Raw genomic sequence first — 17274 nt, forward strand, 5'->3', positions numbered from 1 at the left:
ATCGTTGCATGCTGGGTAGTGTAGTTGTTATATTTGCTAGCTCATAACAGCACATTGAGAGACACGCTTACGCGCTTAATTCAATACTCGCCGTCATTCCGGGTGGATTGACAAAAGACCTCCAGCCGCTAGATATTGGTGTCAACAGGGCATTCGAAGCTAGACTGCTAACTGCGTGGGAACAATGGATGACAGAAGGCGAACACACCTTCACTAAGACGAGGAGGCAGCGCCAGACGACGCCAACATCTGCCAGTGGATCGTAAATTTGCCCAACTTTTCACTTCGGACACCGAAGACGAAGGATTTACGAATGAAGAATAACTTCAGAAAGTGAGCGCTATGTTTATTTTGTGTGTTGTGACATTAACGTTCGAGCAACATTATGTTGCTATTGCTCTGCACTATTTTGAATTTTACTATGTTTGTGATTGCACATTTGCGTACATTTTGGGAGTGAACAGAGTTGTTAGAACGCTGGTTTTTAATATATTATTAAAGTTTGACTGACCTATCTGACTGTTTTTTTGACATTCCCTTTAGCGCAGCGTAGGCGCGGCTTATAGTCCGGGGCGGCTTATTGGTGGACAAAGTTATGAAATATGCCATTCATTGAAGGTGCGGCTAATAATCCGGTGCGCCTTATAGTGCGGAAAATACGGTAAATGTTTTTAAGCTAAATTATTGGTAAACACAGTTTATGTATAATAATTTACGTAAAACCGCGAATAATGAATAAAGTTTTCATCAATTAATATATTCTGTAGACATACCCTCATCCGCTCTCTTTTCCTGATAGCTGATCTGTCCAGTTTTGGAGTTGATGTCAGCATCTGCTTTGAGTGTCCCAGGATATCCACACATTCTTGCCATCTCTGTCGTAGCATAGCTTTCGTCGGTAAAGTGTGCGGAACAAACGACTGACCATTTCGTCGGCTTTCCCCACAGCCTCGTATTTTGAACAAATTTCGTCCAATTTCTTGCCACTTTCGCATCTTTGGGCCACTGGTGCCACTTGAATCCGTCCCTGTTCGTGTTGTCACACCCTCCGACAACACACCGACGAAAGTGAGAAAATGGCGGATTGCTTCCCGATGTGACGTCACAACGTGACGTCATCGCTCCGAGAGCGAATAATAGAAAGGCGTTTAATTCGCCAAAATTCACCCATTAAGAGTTCGGAAATCGGTTAAAAAAATAGATGGTCTTTTTTCTGCAACATCAAGGTATATATTGACGCTTACATAGGTCTGGTGATAATGTTCCCCTTTAACTTTGTACTTTATCAATCCCAATGTTGGAGTTTATTCATTTGCATACAGGTGATATGCTACATTTTTGTTTACAGAAGTCTTTTATTCACGACAAAGGTTTTGCTTTCCATTGGGAGCTCTACGTTGAATAATTTCATCAGATTAGAATAATGCAAACTGATCCACATGGGAGCAAAAGCATCACAGTAAATATGCCAAAATGAGCTATAACAGCTCAAATTAATATGTTTAATCGGTTTAGGTTTTTTCTAGACTTTATAAAATAAATGATTGTGCTTGAGAGTTAGATGCAGTGTAATGAAATAGTACCAATGAAATAGAAGCAGATAAAAGCAAAACATGGGGAAAAAAATCATAAATCAAATTAATTGCGAAAATATCTGTGATTGTATTTTTAGGCCATATAGCCCAGGCTTACCTGCAACTACTTATGATATCTATGTAAATCCACGAAACAAAAGCAAAATGATACAACAATGACCTACCAGGGTTTTTTTTAACTTTGTTGACCTCGGGGCCCTACTTTTCCACTCAAATATTAGTAACCTTGCTCTTGATTTTAATGGTATTCAATAATCAAACCTATACTTGTTCCAATACTTTCAGTTTAACAGGATATGTCAAATGATATGAAAGCCTGCGTTATAACCGCGCCATAACCATCCTGAACGGACTGCCCCATTGTCCCTCATAACTGCCTTCTCTTCGGTGCAATAACCCATTCCACCAACCACCCTGTTTTTGTTTTGTTTGTTCATGTATATATTCATTTCACACCATATTCATTGCACTTCTACATTTTTTAAATTTTTATATATTTGCACATTGTTTTTCTAGCATGCACACATCGCACTGTATGGAATGGCCTCAATCTCGTTACCTTGCGTAATGACAATAAAGCTGATTCTGATTCTGATTAATCACAAAGTGAAGGCAGATTAGAAAAATAACTTCTAATCCAATATACTGCAAAGGAACTGATGAAAATTAAATGTACTTACAATTATGCAGTGCTAAAATGAATGAAATTGTATTAAATTTATAATAAAAATGTATATATTTCTTACATAAACTGTCAGTAAAATTTAAGTGCGCTTAAGACCAGACTCAGTGGCCTAGTGGTTAGAGTGTCCGCCCTGAGATCGGTAGGTTGTGAGTTCAAACCCCGGCCGAGTCATACCAAAGACTACAAAAATGGGACCCATTACCTCCCTGCTCGGGTTGGAATTGGGGGTTAAATCACCAAAAATGATTCCCGGGCCACTGCTCCCCTCACCTCCCAGAGGGTGATGGGTTAAATGCAGAAAATAATTTCGCCACACCTAGTGTGTGTGTGACAATCATTGGTACTTTAACTTAACTTCTTCTGTACGTTTGATATTGTCATTACTGCCACAAGTGGCGGACAAGTTTATTACAACCGAGTACCGCTGCTGCCCATGCGGACCACAGCTAAAAAAAGATATGTTTTGGTGGTTGATGGTTAAGAAACACTGACCTAAACAACAGTACTGTCACCAACAAGATTGTGCACAGTACAGAGCATGGTTTTTATCATGGGAAGTCCCAGCTCTTTAATTGGGCATTTTTATGTGGCAGCAACTGAAGGACCCAAACGACTGACTCAGTGTCTGAGGAGACGGACAGAATGCTGACGAGAGCGTTAGCATGCAAGTGAGGGAGCCTCATGCACTGAGGCTGTGCCCGCAAGCGGCAGGAGGCGGTGGGATTTCTACAGGAGGCCATCGGGTCAGAAGAGGAAACAGAGCCAATACCGACTCTTTGCACCTTCGGGCAGAATCGTCACAATGACTGTGACTAGATCTCAGAGTTGGCAAGCTAACGAATGAGTGTGCAACACAGCCACTGGCAATGTGTCTCTTCTGTTGAGATGGCAATCCAGTTGAACAATAGCCACCAAATTAGGATTAACGCTAAAATCGGAAAAAACTCCCGAATCCGACCCAAATAAAGTCAGCCTCTGAATTTGAACTCTTGAGGTCAAACCCTTGCCATGTGTAAAGTCAGGACAGACACCAGCACATGGTGCAATACATCAGCAAACAAGATTATAAACAGGAAGTGACTTCGAAGTAAGTTGACTCACATCCAAACATAGCATTGCCTAGGAGTGTCGACTAAGTATTTCCATGCCGTGCCAGACGGATATGATGGGGCAGTAGTTAACCGTCAGTAGCCACAGGGATGAGGGAGCATATTGAGCATGTCGATGATGAAAAAACAGTGGAAAGTCAGGCTGTGAAATGGGATGCTATTGTAAACCACTAGTGCTTCATCCTCTATTAGGTACAAGACTAAATTTACATGATTACCGTATTTTCCGCACTATAAGGCGCACCGGATTATTAGCCGCACCTTCTATGAATTACATATTTCATAATTTTGTCCACCAATAAGCCGCCCCGGACTATAAGCCGCGCCTAAGCTGCGCTAAAGGGAATGTCAAAAAAAACGCTGCGCTAAAGTGAATGTCAAAAAAACAGTCAGATAGTTCAGTCAAACTTTAATAATATATTGAAAACCAGCGTTCTAACAACTCTGTCCCAAAATGTACGCAAATGTGCAATCACAAACATAGTAAAATTCAAAATGGTGTAGAGCAATAAATAGCAACATAATGTTGCTCGAACGTTAATGTCACAACACACAAAATAAACATAGCGCTCACCTTCTGAAGTTATTCTTCATTCGTAAATCCTTCGAATTCTTCGTCTTCGGTGTCCGAATTGAAAAGTTGCGCAAGCGTGGGATCCAAAAATGGCCGGCTCCGCCTCGTCGAAGTCATCGGATTCAGTGTCGCTGTTGTTGTGCAGCAGTTCTGTGAATCCTGCCTTCCGGAAAGCTCGGACCACAGTTGTGACCGAAACTATCTGCCCAGGCATTTACGATCCACTGGCAGATGTTGGCGTATGTCGACCGGCGCTATCTGCCCGTCTTAGTGAAGGTGTGTTCGCCTTCGGAGCTGTGTGAAAAAAGCCACCCGGCCTCTTCGCGTAAACTTCCCTTAACCACTCGCTCATCTTTTCTTCATCCATCCATCCCTTCGAGTTAGCTTTTATGATGACGCCGGCTGGAAAGGTCTCTTTTGGATGGGTGGAAGTTAGCATGGCAAGCTAGAACCACAGTGAAGGATGACTCCTCATTCCCTGTGGTGCGAATATTCACCGTACGTGCTCCCGTTCCACAGTGCAGTTCACAGGAATATCAGTTGCTGTGAAATACGGTAGTAATCCGTGTGCGGATGGAGAGATTGCGTCTTTTTATGATCCGGATCCTTGTCGCGTAGTAGGAGCCATTTTGTGGTCTTTACAGATGTAAACAGGAAATGAAACGTACGGTGATATCCGCGCGTTTTTTCTTCTTCTTCCGGGGGCGGGTGAAGCGCTTCCTGTTCTATGGGGGCGGGTGCTTTCCTTGGCGGTTGCTTGCGTAGAAGAAGAAGCGCTTCCTGTTCTACCGGGAAAAAAGATGGCGGCTGTTTACCGAAGTTGCGAGATCGAAACTTTATGAAAATTAATCGTAATAAAGCGCACCGGGTTATAAGGCGCACTGTTAGCTTTTGAGAAAATTTGTGGTTTTTAGGTGCGCCTTATAGTGCGGAAAATACGGTAACTATACAATCTAATTAAACATTGGCGCAAAACATCAATTAAAGCAACTGCAGATGCCAAATTAAAGATGATAGTATAGTATTTCACTTAAAAGAGGAGAGCAAACTACTTATCCTATAAGCAGAGTGCTTGACAACACTGAAAACCATAAACACTGATCGCGCAGCGTCTATCAAATAAGGTACATATAAGTCTAACATTCCATGGCCTTAATCCGTACACCCGACCACATGTAAACAAATGATGAGCCTCCATACTTTTGTATTTGCAGAACTTCTTGTGAGCGTAAAAGTAACATACCTGCCAACTTTTGAAATCAGAAAAACCTAGTAGCCAGGGTCCAGGGGCCGCAGGCCCCGGTAGGTCCAGGACAAAGTCCTGGTGGGGGGTTCAGGCTTCGCCCCCCGACGCAAAATGATTATTAGCATTCAGACAGGTTAAAATGTTGCTAAAACCATCACTTTTCTATCAGTCACAGTGACTTTTCAAAACAAAAATATTACAGCAAAAATCATATGGGTTGATTGACATGTTTATCCTGTAAGATAACTTCAATAGTTTGAAATTATTTTGACAGTTAATGCCAGTTATCCTGTCAACCTTTCACAAGACTTCAATTTGTTAATTGAAAGTATAAACAGTATAAACACTTTTTACAGTAAACAAATGGTAAAACAGTACTAAACAATTCCATTTAAAAAAAAATTGGTGTCATTATTAACTTTCTGTCCAAGCTTGTATAATCTACTGCCTTGTTCAATTGTAAAAAATATTCTGTGCCTAAAATTCACATTTCTATCACAATTATCATACTGTAAACATGGTAAGCTAACTTCAATTAATAGTCCTGTCAATAGCATGGAATTACAATTCAAATGTAGTTTTTTTGTAAGCCTTTCAAAAGAATTCAAAATATGAAAAATTAATGAAAATTAATTTAAGCCATCAGACACTTGAAAAGTGACACATCACATCTCTAATGTAATAATTTGAACTTTTCAACAGAAATAGCACTGCAAAAATATTAAGGACATACTTCTGTATTTTGGTAGTTATGCTGTCAACATTTAACAAGATTTCTTCAACTTGGACTTGAAAGCATAAATAGTATAAACACTTTTAACAGTATAACAGTACTAAACAATTCCAATAGATAACATTGGTGTCATTACCTTTTTGTGGCTAAAATCCGAAAAACGTTGAAAGTTTTCCACTTGTATCGCTAGCAACGGCATTAGACTTGTGTTTTTTTGTCCCAACGTGGTCTTTTACATCGCTAATTCCTCCGTGTCCGATCGAAAAATCTTGTCTGCACAAGGTGCAATTCGCGTAGTTTTCACCCTTTTTGGAACGGATAATTATTCCCGGATAGGCTTTTGAATATTCTTCACGGAATGACTGCAGTTTTCTTTTCGGTTTAAGACTCGTTTGCGATTTTTCTCCGGCTGATTCCATGATCGTTCGCTCGTTTGGAAACAATGGCAACTGGTGCCTCGTGCTTGGCAGCGGTGCTATAAATAGCCTCGCGCATGGCATTCGGAATGGCTCGATAGGAAGTTACGGGAAGCAGTGTCGATTGTCATTGTTGTTACGCGATTTCGTGAATAAAACTTTAAAAAAATAAAATAAATTTAATTAATGACAAACCGTATTTTTTATCACTGCAACCGTAACCCGGAATAGGTTGATGAAAACCGCACTAATTACGGGAAAACCGGAGTAGTTGGCAGGTATGAAGTAAGTTAGAGGAACCAAATTGTTTGAAACGTCAACTCGGTTATGTTAGTAAAATCTTTTAAATCTTGTGAAAAGTCTTTCTTCTTAAGAGTGTATGGCTCCACTTCATCACATTCAGCTATTTTTGATGATCGGCTTGTTTATTTTCCTTTGAACCTTTAAAATACGCCAAAAAACTTTTATTTCCAGCAGTCTAATCAAGAGCCATTTGAACAAAATAAGACATGTAAATTTATATTCCCCAACATAGACTTAGGCGGAGGTGGATCCTATTTTCAATTTGCAGCCAGGCACCTTTTTGATACTGTCAGCGCGGCGGATAGAGAGACATTTCTGTTCCAAATCATCATGAATGAGGGACCTTTCTACTGCCTGCTTCAAACAGCGTCCCCCTTAGCTGAGCAGCTGTCACTTTCAGCAGGCACCGTGGAGGACGGAAGCGGGGAAGGGGTCCTTTGAAGGAACGGTTAAAAGTGGGCGATAAAAATAAACCAGGAGAGAAAATTAATTATACATAACAGACAGTTCACTTGGCTGAGCAAGACGGAGAAAGGAAAAGCTAATGCTGCTTTCCTCAATAGGACCGAAAAATGGATACAGATTTTTCAGTTGTGCCTCAACATTGGTTATATTTGTTTGCCTAGAGTGAGAGATTGAGCAAAGAGTCATTTGGATCGAAGGTCAAGGCTTCAAACAATATAAACTGGGCTTTTTTTCAAACTCTCCACACTAGCACTCACATCACGTATTTTCTAGGGACCAAAATAAACCACTGGGCTCAACACTGACTTTTTTTGGTAGAATGTGAAGAATCTCAGAAGCGGCTTCAGTAGCCTTTAAATTAGCGTCTGATTGGCACTGATGAGGGTTTATGCCGCAAGCCCACCCGCACGCATACCCTGAGATATGATTCGTAATGCGCCAGTAGTTTGCAGTTCAGCGCCAACCGCCGACTCTTAATTCTCAATCCCGGCTCTTTATTTTGTCCAAATGGAGGTCATTCCTATTTGAACAGTCAGTCAAGACGAGCCCGCTAGGTATTGGCGAGTGAGTTTATTTCATATTAGAGCTTGTCGACTGGAGGGTGTTAGCACCAAGAGAGCTGTGTGCAGAGAAAGCCCTTTAGCCCTACAGCTGGTCCGTCTTTAGAACCTTTTGATATTACTGCACGGATCCTTGCCTCGGGGCAGTGCAAAAACCCACTGGACACTCAGGTAAAACACTCAAGGTGGACAAGATGGGGTGGTGACACTGCCGAGACCAATTTAGAGGGTTAAAAATGTATCCGGTAGAGTTCATCTCATTGGAAAGACAACACCACAAAGTAAGGGATGTCGTAGTCTCGTCTTTTTGGTATGAGATGACATTATTACCGATTCTCCATGTGCGGACGACTACAAAAGCAACATTTCTAGGACATATGTGAAGTGAATTATATTTATATAGCGCCTTTCTCTAGTGACTCAAAGCGCTTTACATAATGAAACCCAATATCTAAGTTACATTTAAACCATTGTGGGTGGCACTGGGAGTAGGTGGGTAAAGTGTCTTGCCCAAGGACACAACAGCAGTGACTAGGATGGCGGAAGCGGGGATCGAACCTGCAACCCTCAAGTTGCTGGCACGGCCACTCTACCAACCGAGCTATACCGCCCATATCCCTATGTCTAGCAGCTGCTAGACTTTTGACAAGAACAAGAAAGTTTGATCATATTACGCCTTTACTGGCTCACCTGCACTGGCTTCCTTTGCACCTAAGATGCGACTTTAAGGTTTTACTATTTATGTATATAACACTAAAGGGTCTAGCTCTATCCTATCTTGCTGATTGCATTGTACCATATGTCATACTTGCCAACCTTGAGACCTCCGATTTCGGGAGGTGGGGGGGGGGCGTGGTCGGGGGGGGGGGGGGGGCGTGGTTAAGATATATATATATAAGAAATACTTGACTTTCAGTGAATTCTATATATATATATATATATATATATATATATATATATATATATATATATATATTTTATTACATATATATATATATATATATATATAAATAAATAAAAGAAATACTTGAATTTCAGTGTTCATTTATTTACACATACACACACATAACACTCATCTACTCATTGTTGAGTTAAGGGTTGAATTGTCCATCCTTGCTCTATTCTCTGTCACTATTTCAGAACACACACATTATACAAATATACATTATAAAATCAATAAGAAAACGGGAGCTCTAATTTGGGAGTCTGAATTAGGATCAGAAGTTCCTACATAAACATTGCGCACTCACATCGCCTTTTTGTATTGATTACTGCAGCTGTGCACTGGATTCATTCACAAATACAAACTACAACTCACAAACACTTTAAAGTTAGGCTCCACCATCAGAATGTGTACTTAAATTTATAAAGATCACATGGATATTATTCAGTGAGTTGATTCACCAAAACTAACCTGTTATACAGGAGGAAAAAGCACACAGGACGTTTCAATTCTTCACAGACTGGTCGCGCTCATCAGAATGACAAGACACTTTCGGTCTGCAGGTGATAGCATTCAATTGGGAAGAAACGCCCTACTGCCCCTTACTGACCAATGTGAATACTGACAAATCTGTAATGACAGCTCCAAAAACGAATTCAAACCACAAAATAAAATAAATAAATCAACACAAAAATGTGACACATTATGGGTGGGTCACATATGCATGTACAGTAGATGGCAGTATTGTCCTGTTTAAAAGTGTCACAACATTGCTGTTTACGGCAGACGAACTGCTTTACGGGGGACGAAAACTTGACTGCTGTTGTTGTGTGTTGTTACTGCGCTGGGAGGACGTTAATGAAACTGCCTAACAATAAACACACATAAGAAACCAAGAACTCGCCTTCGATCATTAGCTGTTTATATGGTGGGAAAGCGGACGTGAGAACAGGCTGTCAACACGTCACTCAGGTCCGCATGGAGCTGGAGGGGGCGTGGCCTCCAGCTCCGCCTGAATTTCGGGAGATTTTTGGGAGAAAATTTGTCCCGGGAGGTTTTCGGGAGAGGCGCTGAATTTCGGGGGTCTCGCGGAAAATCCGGGAGGGTTGGCAAGTATGCCATATGTCCCAGACAGAAATCTGCGTTCTAGGAACTCCGGCTTATTAGTGATTCCCAGAGCCCCAAAAAAGTCTGCGGTCTATAGAGCGTTTTTATTCAGGCACCAGTACTCTGGAATGCCCTCCCGGTAACAGTTAGAGATGCTACCTCAGTAGAAGCATTTAAGTCCAATCTTAAAACTCCTTTGTATACTCTAGCAGTTAAGTAGACCTTTTTTTAGACCAGTTGATCTGCCGTCTCTTTTCATTGCTGCTCTGCACCCCTCTCCTGCGTAGAGAGATTGTCAGGTGACCACAGATGAAGCGCTAGCTGTTCAAAGTCGGGACCCGGCATGGACCACTCATCTGTGCATGAGTTGGGTTGAGTTTTGTCTTGCCCTGATGTGGGATCTGAGCCCAGGATGTTGTTGTGGCTTGTGCATCCCTTTGAGACACTTGTGGTTTAGGGCTATATAAATAAACTTTGATTGATTGATTGATTCCTTCCAGAAATGGAACAGGAAAGCAGACGTGGTGGACTTTCTTAGACCGGTCAGGAAACAGCGAGCACAAGGTTGATGCAGCAGGGCGAAGAAGTCCCATATGTGCGCTGGGTGGAGGGAATAGGCAAGTAACTTGACAGAGTGAAGCCGGCAGAAACGAAAGGAGCAGGGCAAGAGCGCAGAAGGAAGAAAAAGGCAGAGAGCTGCGTGAGAGGCGGGAGGTAGACACTCCTGACAGAAATGCAAGGAGAGAAAACAAGAGCATGAGGGGAAGAAGACGGAAAGAAAACTTGAGTGGCAGCGGGAGGTCGGAAGGACAGCTCAAGATAGGAGGTGGAGAGAAGGAACAGATGGAGTTGAAACGTTGCAGAGAAGTGGGAAAGGCGGTGGCTTTTGCAGCTTGTAAGAGAACCAGTGTCATCACAGTACATGTATTAGCATCCGCACGAACATAAAAGATCTCTTACTCTCGTTGATGGCTCATTTCTCACCTAAGCACAGCCTCTTTGCTTCCTCATCCATCTCCAATCTAATTAGACCTTAAATATCCCGCTCACTGAATACTCCGGAGGAATGCATTGAGAGGAGGGAATGGGGGGGTCGGCGACCGCACAAAAGCCCCAAACACAGAGGGGTGCGAAGTGCTCATGTCAGCAAGAATTCCAAAGTTTGGACATCATACATTTTGGCTGGGTGGACGGGGCAGGCTTGTGGAACTCTATTGTAGGTTGATCTGTATCATAATTAGGCGAGATTGAGGCAAATTGCTTGTCACTTTCTGGCTGGCTTGCAGGAATCGTGTAAATGTCATGCAAGGTTGCAGATTTGGGTTATGATTTTAGATCGCATCTGTGTGCAAAATCAATGGACAAAACTGAGGGTTTAATCGTCCGTTGGCAAACCCTGGTAGCGTCAGCTTGCTGTTCATGTCTCCACACAACGTAATAGGGATTTAAAGGGTTAATTTAACCGGTGATGAGGGGTGCCACCTCTTAAATAAACACTAATGTCATGCTTGAACTCCCCCTGCATTTGTTTATGAATGCTTGGTGGCACTGGACTGTCAATAAGGTGATCCCGCTTGATTGAGCGCAGACAGAACTGGGCCATGTCATTTATAAAACATAAATCAAGTGCACCTCCAAGTCCGAGTCCATGGTTCTCGCCCGGAAAAGGGTGGAGTGCCATCTCCGGGTTGGGGAGGAGATCTTGCCCCAAGTGGAGGAGTTCAAGTACCTCGGAGTCTTGTTCACGAGTGAGGGAAGAGTGGATCGTGATATCGACAGGCGGATCGGTGCGGCGTCTTCAGTAATGCGGACGCTGTATCGATCCGTTGTGGTGAAGAAGGAGCTGAGCCGGAAGGCAAAGCTCTCAATTTACCGGTCGATCTACGTTCCCATCCTCACCTATGGTCATGAGCTTTGGGTTATGACCGAAAGGACAAGATCACGGGTACAAGCGGCTGAAATGAGTTTCCTCCGCCGGGTGGCGGGGCTCTCCCTTAGAGATAGGGTGAGAAGCTCTGCCATCCGGGAGGAGCTCAAAGTAAAGCCGCTGCTCCTCCACATCGAGAGGAGCCAGATGAGGTGGTTCGGGCATCTGGTCAGGATGCCACCCGAACGCCTCCCTAGGGAGGTGTTTAGGGCACGTCCGACCGGTAGGAGGCCGCGGGGAAGACCCAGGACACGTTGGGAAGACTATGTCTCCCGGCTGGCCTGGGAACGCCTCGGGGTCCCACAGGAAGAGCTGGACGAAGTGGCTGGGGAGAGGGAAGTCTGGGCTTCCCTGCTTAGGCTGCTGCCCCCGCGACCCGACCTCGGATAAGCGGAAGAAGATGGATGGATGGATGGATAAATCAAGTGTGGAGAGAGAGTCTTCACACTTGATTCAAACATAGAGAAGAGTAATGTTAAGTTAAAGGAGACATGCCGTATTTTACGGACTATTAGCCGCTACTTATTTCCTACGCTAACGGTCATTAAGTTTTGTATTCAACAAATAGTTTTCGTAAAAAAACACCGAAAAGGTGTGTTATTGTTTCTGCTACAGCGTCATCTTTTTGGACGAGTTCGCTCACTGCAGGTGCCGTACAGTATATCCCGTTTCGTCGACTACTGTCCTCATCCAAAGCGTTTCTGATCGAAAGGATTCTTCATTCCTCACTCCATATATTGTAAGTTTTACAATATAACTCAAACAAATCGTACTTACTAAGCCCTCCCATGTGTGATAGCTGTAGGAGAGTTTTCATGCATACTTGGGACGCGTAATCAAGCTGGCGTTGTTAGCATTAGCGAATATGCTAACATGTTTACAAGTGTGTTAGTATTATCAACTTGACATTTTTTTTGTATTGTTTAAGTTTTGTAAAATCACTAAAACATCAATGTGGAGTTATTGAGTCTGTTTAGCTGATTGAAGAGCTAGATTCCGCAGCTAATGGGTCCATGACGATGACTTCTGTTTTGTTTCACGAGCCATTTTACTGACGTGAGAACATTTAAAATCTTTCGTACTGGTAGGTGTGGCTATTACATGTAAAAACTATATTTTCTTCTAAAATTTGGTGGGTGGGGCTTAACTACCGACGCACTCTGTAACTTGGAATTACAATATTTATAAGGGTGTAAAAAAAACTGTATTCCTATATAAATCGCAATTGTTATTCAGCCCAATTCTAAATCTACCGTATTTTCCGCACTATTAGCCGCACCTAAAAACCACAAATTTACTCAAAAGCTGACAGTGCGGCTTTTAACCCGGTGCGCTTTATATATGGATAAATATTAAGATTCATTTTCATAAAGTTTCGGTCTCGCAACTTCGGTAAACAGCCGCCATCTTTTTTCCCGGTAGAACAGGAAGCGCTTCTTCTTCTACGCAAGCAACCGCCAAGGTAAGCACCCGCCCCCATAGAACAGGAAGCGCTTCTTCTTCTACTGTAAGCAACCACCCGCCCGCGTAGAAGAAGAAAAAGGGCGCGGATATCACCGTACGTTTCATTTCCTTTGTGTGTTTACATCTGTAAAGACCACAAAATGGCTCCTACTAAACGACAGGGATCCGGTTCATGAAAAGACGCAATCTCTCCATCCGCACACGGATTACTATTTCACAGCAACTGATATTCCTGTGAACCGCACTGTGGATACAACGGGAGCACGTACGGTGAATATTCGCACCACAGGGAATGAGAAGTCATCCTTCACTGTGGTTCTAGCTTGCCATGCTAATGGCCAGAAACTTCCACCCATGGTGATATTCAAAAGGAAGACCTTGCCAAAAGAGACCTTTCCAGCCGGCGTCATCATAAAAGCTAACTCAAAGGGATGGATGAAGAAAAGATGAGCGAGTGGTTAAGGTAAATTTAAGTTTACGCGAAGAGGCGGGGTGGCTTTTTTCACGCAGCTCCGTCCATGTTGATATACGTATGTTTGTGATTGCACATTTGCGTACATTTTGGGAGTGAACAGAGTTGTTAGAACGCTGGTTTTTAATATATTATTAAAGTTTGACTGACCTAACTGACTGTTTTTTTGACATTCCTTTAGCGCAGTTAGATGCGGCTTACAACACCGGGCGGCTTATAGGTGGACAAAGTTTTGAAATATGCCGTTCATTGAAGGCGCGGCTTTTAACCCAGGGCGCCTTATGGTGCGGAAAATACGGTATTCAGAATTTAAAATGTCGATTTTTTATTTTGATATAAAGATGCAACCAGAAGCAGCTTTTCTTACATGTAACATGTTTTGCAAGAGTTTCATTGTGATTATTAGTCCAAATAAAACAATACCTACCTACCTACATACATACATGAACACTGCTCCGGTTAGGCTTCCCTCTAGGACAGTGTTTTTCAACCTTTTCTGAGCCGAGGCCCATTTTTTGCGTTGAAAAAATTCGGAGGCTCACCACTAGCAGAAATCAATAAAAAACGAAACTCAGTTTACAGTAAAAAGTTGTCGTCGCAAGTGTTGGATATGACTTTAAATCATAACCAAGAATGCATCAATATAGCTCTCGTCTCAAAGTAGGTGTACTGTTGAGGCAAAAGGAGCTCCAACCAAGTATTGAGTATTGTACATGCTCATATTTTTCATTTTCATACTTTTCAGTTGGCCAACATTTCTAAAAATCCCTTTTTTGTATTAGCCTTAAGTAATATTCTAATTTTGTGACACACGGAATTTTGGATTTTCATTTGTTGCCACTTCAAATCATCAAAATTAAATGAAATAAACATTTGAATGCATCAGTCTGTGTGCAATGAATAAATATAATGTACAAGTTACACCTTTTGAATGCAATTACTGAAATAAATCAAGTTTTTCAAAATATTCTAATTTACTGGCTTTTACCTGTATTACACGGTTACTCTGCCGAACTCTAGACAGCACCGACACTCAACAACAACACATCATTTGAAGACTATAATTACTGGTTTGCAAAAAAAATATTTTTAACCCAAATAGGTGACATTAGATAATCTCTAGTGGTTGAAAAACACTGCCCTAGGATTCTGCAATGCATTTCCAACAGGCTTCAAATAATTTAGGAAGCGTAGAGGGTCAGGGAGCAAAGTGTAGTTGTATTGTAATAAAAGTGACTGGAGCAATGCGCACTTCACACACCCACAGACTCTCCACTCTGCTGGCTGTGGAATAACTCACAAGACCATTTCATTGCTAAAGAAGGGGATCCATGTTTTTAAAACACAGGGCGAGCACCAGCACGTCCCGCAGAAGGCATTCATTCCCCTCGGGAGCATTTGGCAGAAAGCAAGAAGTAAAAGGTGTTATCTGCGTGGAAGTGGAAGAGGTGTTGCATTCCAGCAGGCTCCCTCCGTGTCAACAAACATCACGCCGCTGGCCGGCTGTTCGCCTCCCACACTCAAACGTCTCGCCCGCCGCTAAAGTGACTCCATAAACTCCACCAAGCGTCGCAGCAAAACGGACAATTAACGACACTCAAAAATGGAGATTTGACGTCAGGAAGTTGACGAGTTGGACTTATTCCGCGAGTTGAAGGCAAGGCTGGAGCCTCCACCACCCCCCCGAGCTGGAGCAGCAGCGGCCGGGGAAGACGCGGGGTGTGTGGGGCACACGAGCAAGGGAGTGTGGGTGTGGAGGGTGGGAAAAAAAAAAAAAAAACAGGCTTCTCAGGTCGCTCGAGTGGACGCGCTACTTACCGGTCAAGTGGTTCGTATCGACGCCATTGTTTCCATTCCGAAAGTCGGGCACATGTCCAGTGTGCTGGCGGAGCGGCGCTGCTCTCTCCCCGGCGGCTCCCAGCGTGTGAATGGCGGCGGGAGGAATGCGGCTCCGGTCCACGCGCGGGAGGCAGGGAGGGGGGAAGGGGAGGCGCCGCTGCCCTGCAGTGCGCCCCGCGGCCCATAGAGGGCGCCCCTGCGCAGGCTTGTGTGGGGCCCCTTTGAAATCCACGCATTTTATTTTGATGTATTTATTTATTTGAATTAGGACAATGCGTATTCATCAACATGGAGCAACAATGTCAAATATGTCGGAGTTAGCACAATAGCTCATTTTCATCCGTTGTCCCAGGGGCGTCACTAGCTTTTAAGGAGAGGGGGGGCTTAGCCCCCAGGAGATGCACAGGACGCGAGCGAACATAGCGCACGTGCACAAAACTTCACAAACGGCTAACAAAGACTTAGAAATTATTCATTGTTATTATTATTATTATTTCAGTCGGTTTATTTTCAATCTGTGTTCAGTACAGAGGTGGGTAGAGTAGCCAGAAATTGTACTCAAGTAAGAGTACTGTTACTTTAGAGATTTATTACTCAAGTAAAAGTAAGGAGTAGTCACCCAAATATTTACTTGAGTAAAAGTAAAAAGTATGTTGTGAAAAAACTACTCAAGTACTGAGTAACTGATGAGTAACATACACACACACATCATATATATATATATATATATATATATATATATATATATATATATATATATATATATATACACATACATACACACACACACATATATACATATATATATATACACACACACATATATATATATATATACATACATTGATATATACAGTATATCATTTATATTTATTTATTTTGCCGTTTTTGTTTACATGTTAAAGGTGTTTTAATGAATATACATGCATGTTTAACACATATGGATTCCTTTCTTTCATGTTGACAAGAATATAAGTTGGTGTATTACCTGATTCTGATGACTTGCATTGATTGTAATCAGACAGCAGTGCTTAACGTCCACGTTTTCAAATGCAGGAGAAAAAAAGTTCCTCCTTTCTGTCTAATACCACATGAAAGTGGTGGGTTTTTGGCATCTTATTTGTCCAGCTTCCATATTCGTTTTTATACACTTTACAAGAAATACATTGGCGGCAAATTCCGTAGCTTGCTAGCTTGTTTGCGCTGGCTTTCGGAGACTCTTATTTTGAAAGCGCAGGCGCGATGGAGCGGCACTTTTATTGTGAAGACAGGAACTGTGCAGTCAGTCTTTAGGCTTGTGACGGGATGTACGTTTGAAATAAAAAAGTGTCTTTTTTCCTTCACACTTTTGATTGATTGATTGAAACTTTTATTAGTAGATTGCACAGTACAGTACACATTCCGTACAATTGACCACTAAATGGTAACACCCCAATAAGTTTTTCAACTTGTTTAAGTCAGGTCATGTGACCACCTGGCTCTGTTTGATTGGTCCAACGTCACCAGTGACTGCATCTGATTGGTGGAACGTAGTGAACGTCACCAGTGACTGTATTTGTTGAAACGCAGGCACTATGAAGGTCTGTCTGACAGACCAAAACAAACAAAGCGTGCATTAACAGATCGATTAAAATTAGTAGCGAGTAGCGAGCTGAATGTAGATAAAAGTAGCAGAGTAAAAGTAGCGTTTCTTCTCTATAAATATACTCAAGTAAAAGTAAAAGTATGTTGCATTAAAACTACTCTTAGAAGTACAATTTATCCCAAAAGTTACTCAAGTAGATGTAACGGAGTAAATGTAGCGCGTTACTACCCACCTCTGCAATACAATAATTG

General features: G+C 42.3%; 1 protein-coding gene across 2 annotated transcripts in view; it reads right to left on the reverse strand.

Moving 5' to 3' along the window:
• The window catches only part of LOC133578320 (plexin-A1-like), a 578589-nt gene extending 563059 nt beyond the window's left edge, over positions 1 to 15530 (reverse strand). For both annotated transcript variants that reach the window (XM_061932661.1, XM_061932660.1), the window contains exon 1: positions 15418 to 15530. The gene's annotated coding sequence lies outside the window, so the exon portion shown is untranslated. The remainder of the gene's footprint in view (positions 1 to 15417) is intronic.
• Positions 15531 to 17274: the final 1744 nt, after the last annotated feature.

The sequence above is a fragment of the Nerophis lumbriciformis genome, linkage group LG38 (assembly GCF_033978685.3).
Source record: "Nerophis lumbriciformis linkage group LG38, RoL_Nlum_v2.1, whole genome shotgun sequence".
In the NCBI taxonomy this organism is placed as follows: domain Eukaryota; kingdom Metazoa; phylum Chordata; class Actinopteri; order Syngnathiformes; family Syngnathidae; genus Nerophis; species Nerophis lumbriciformis.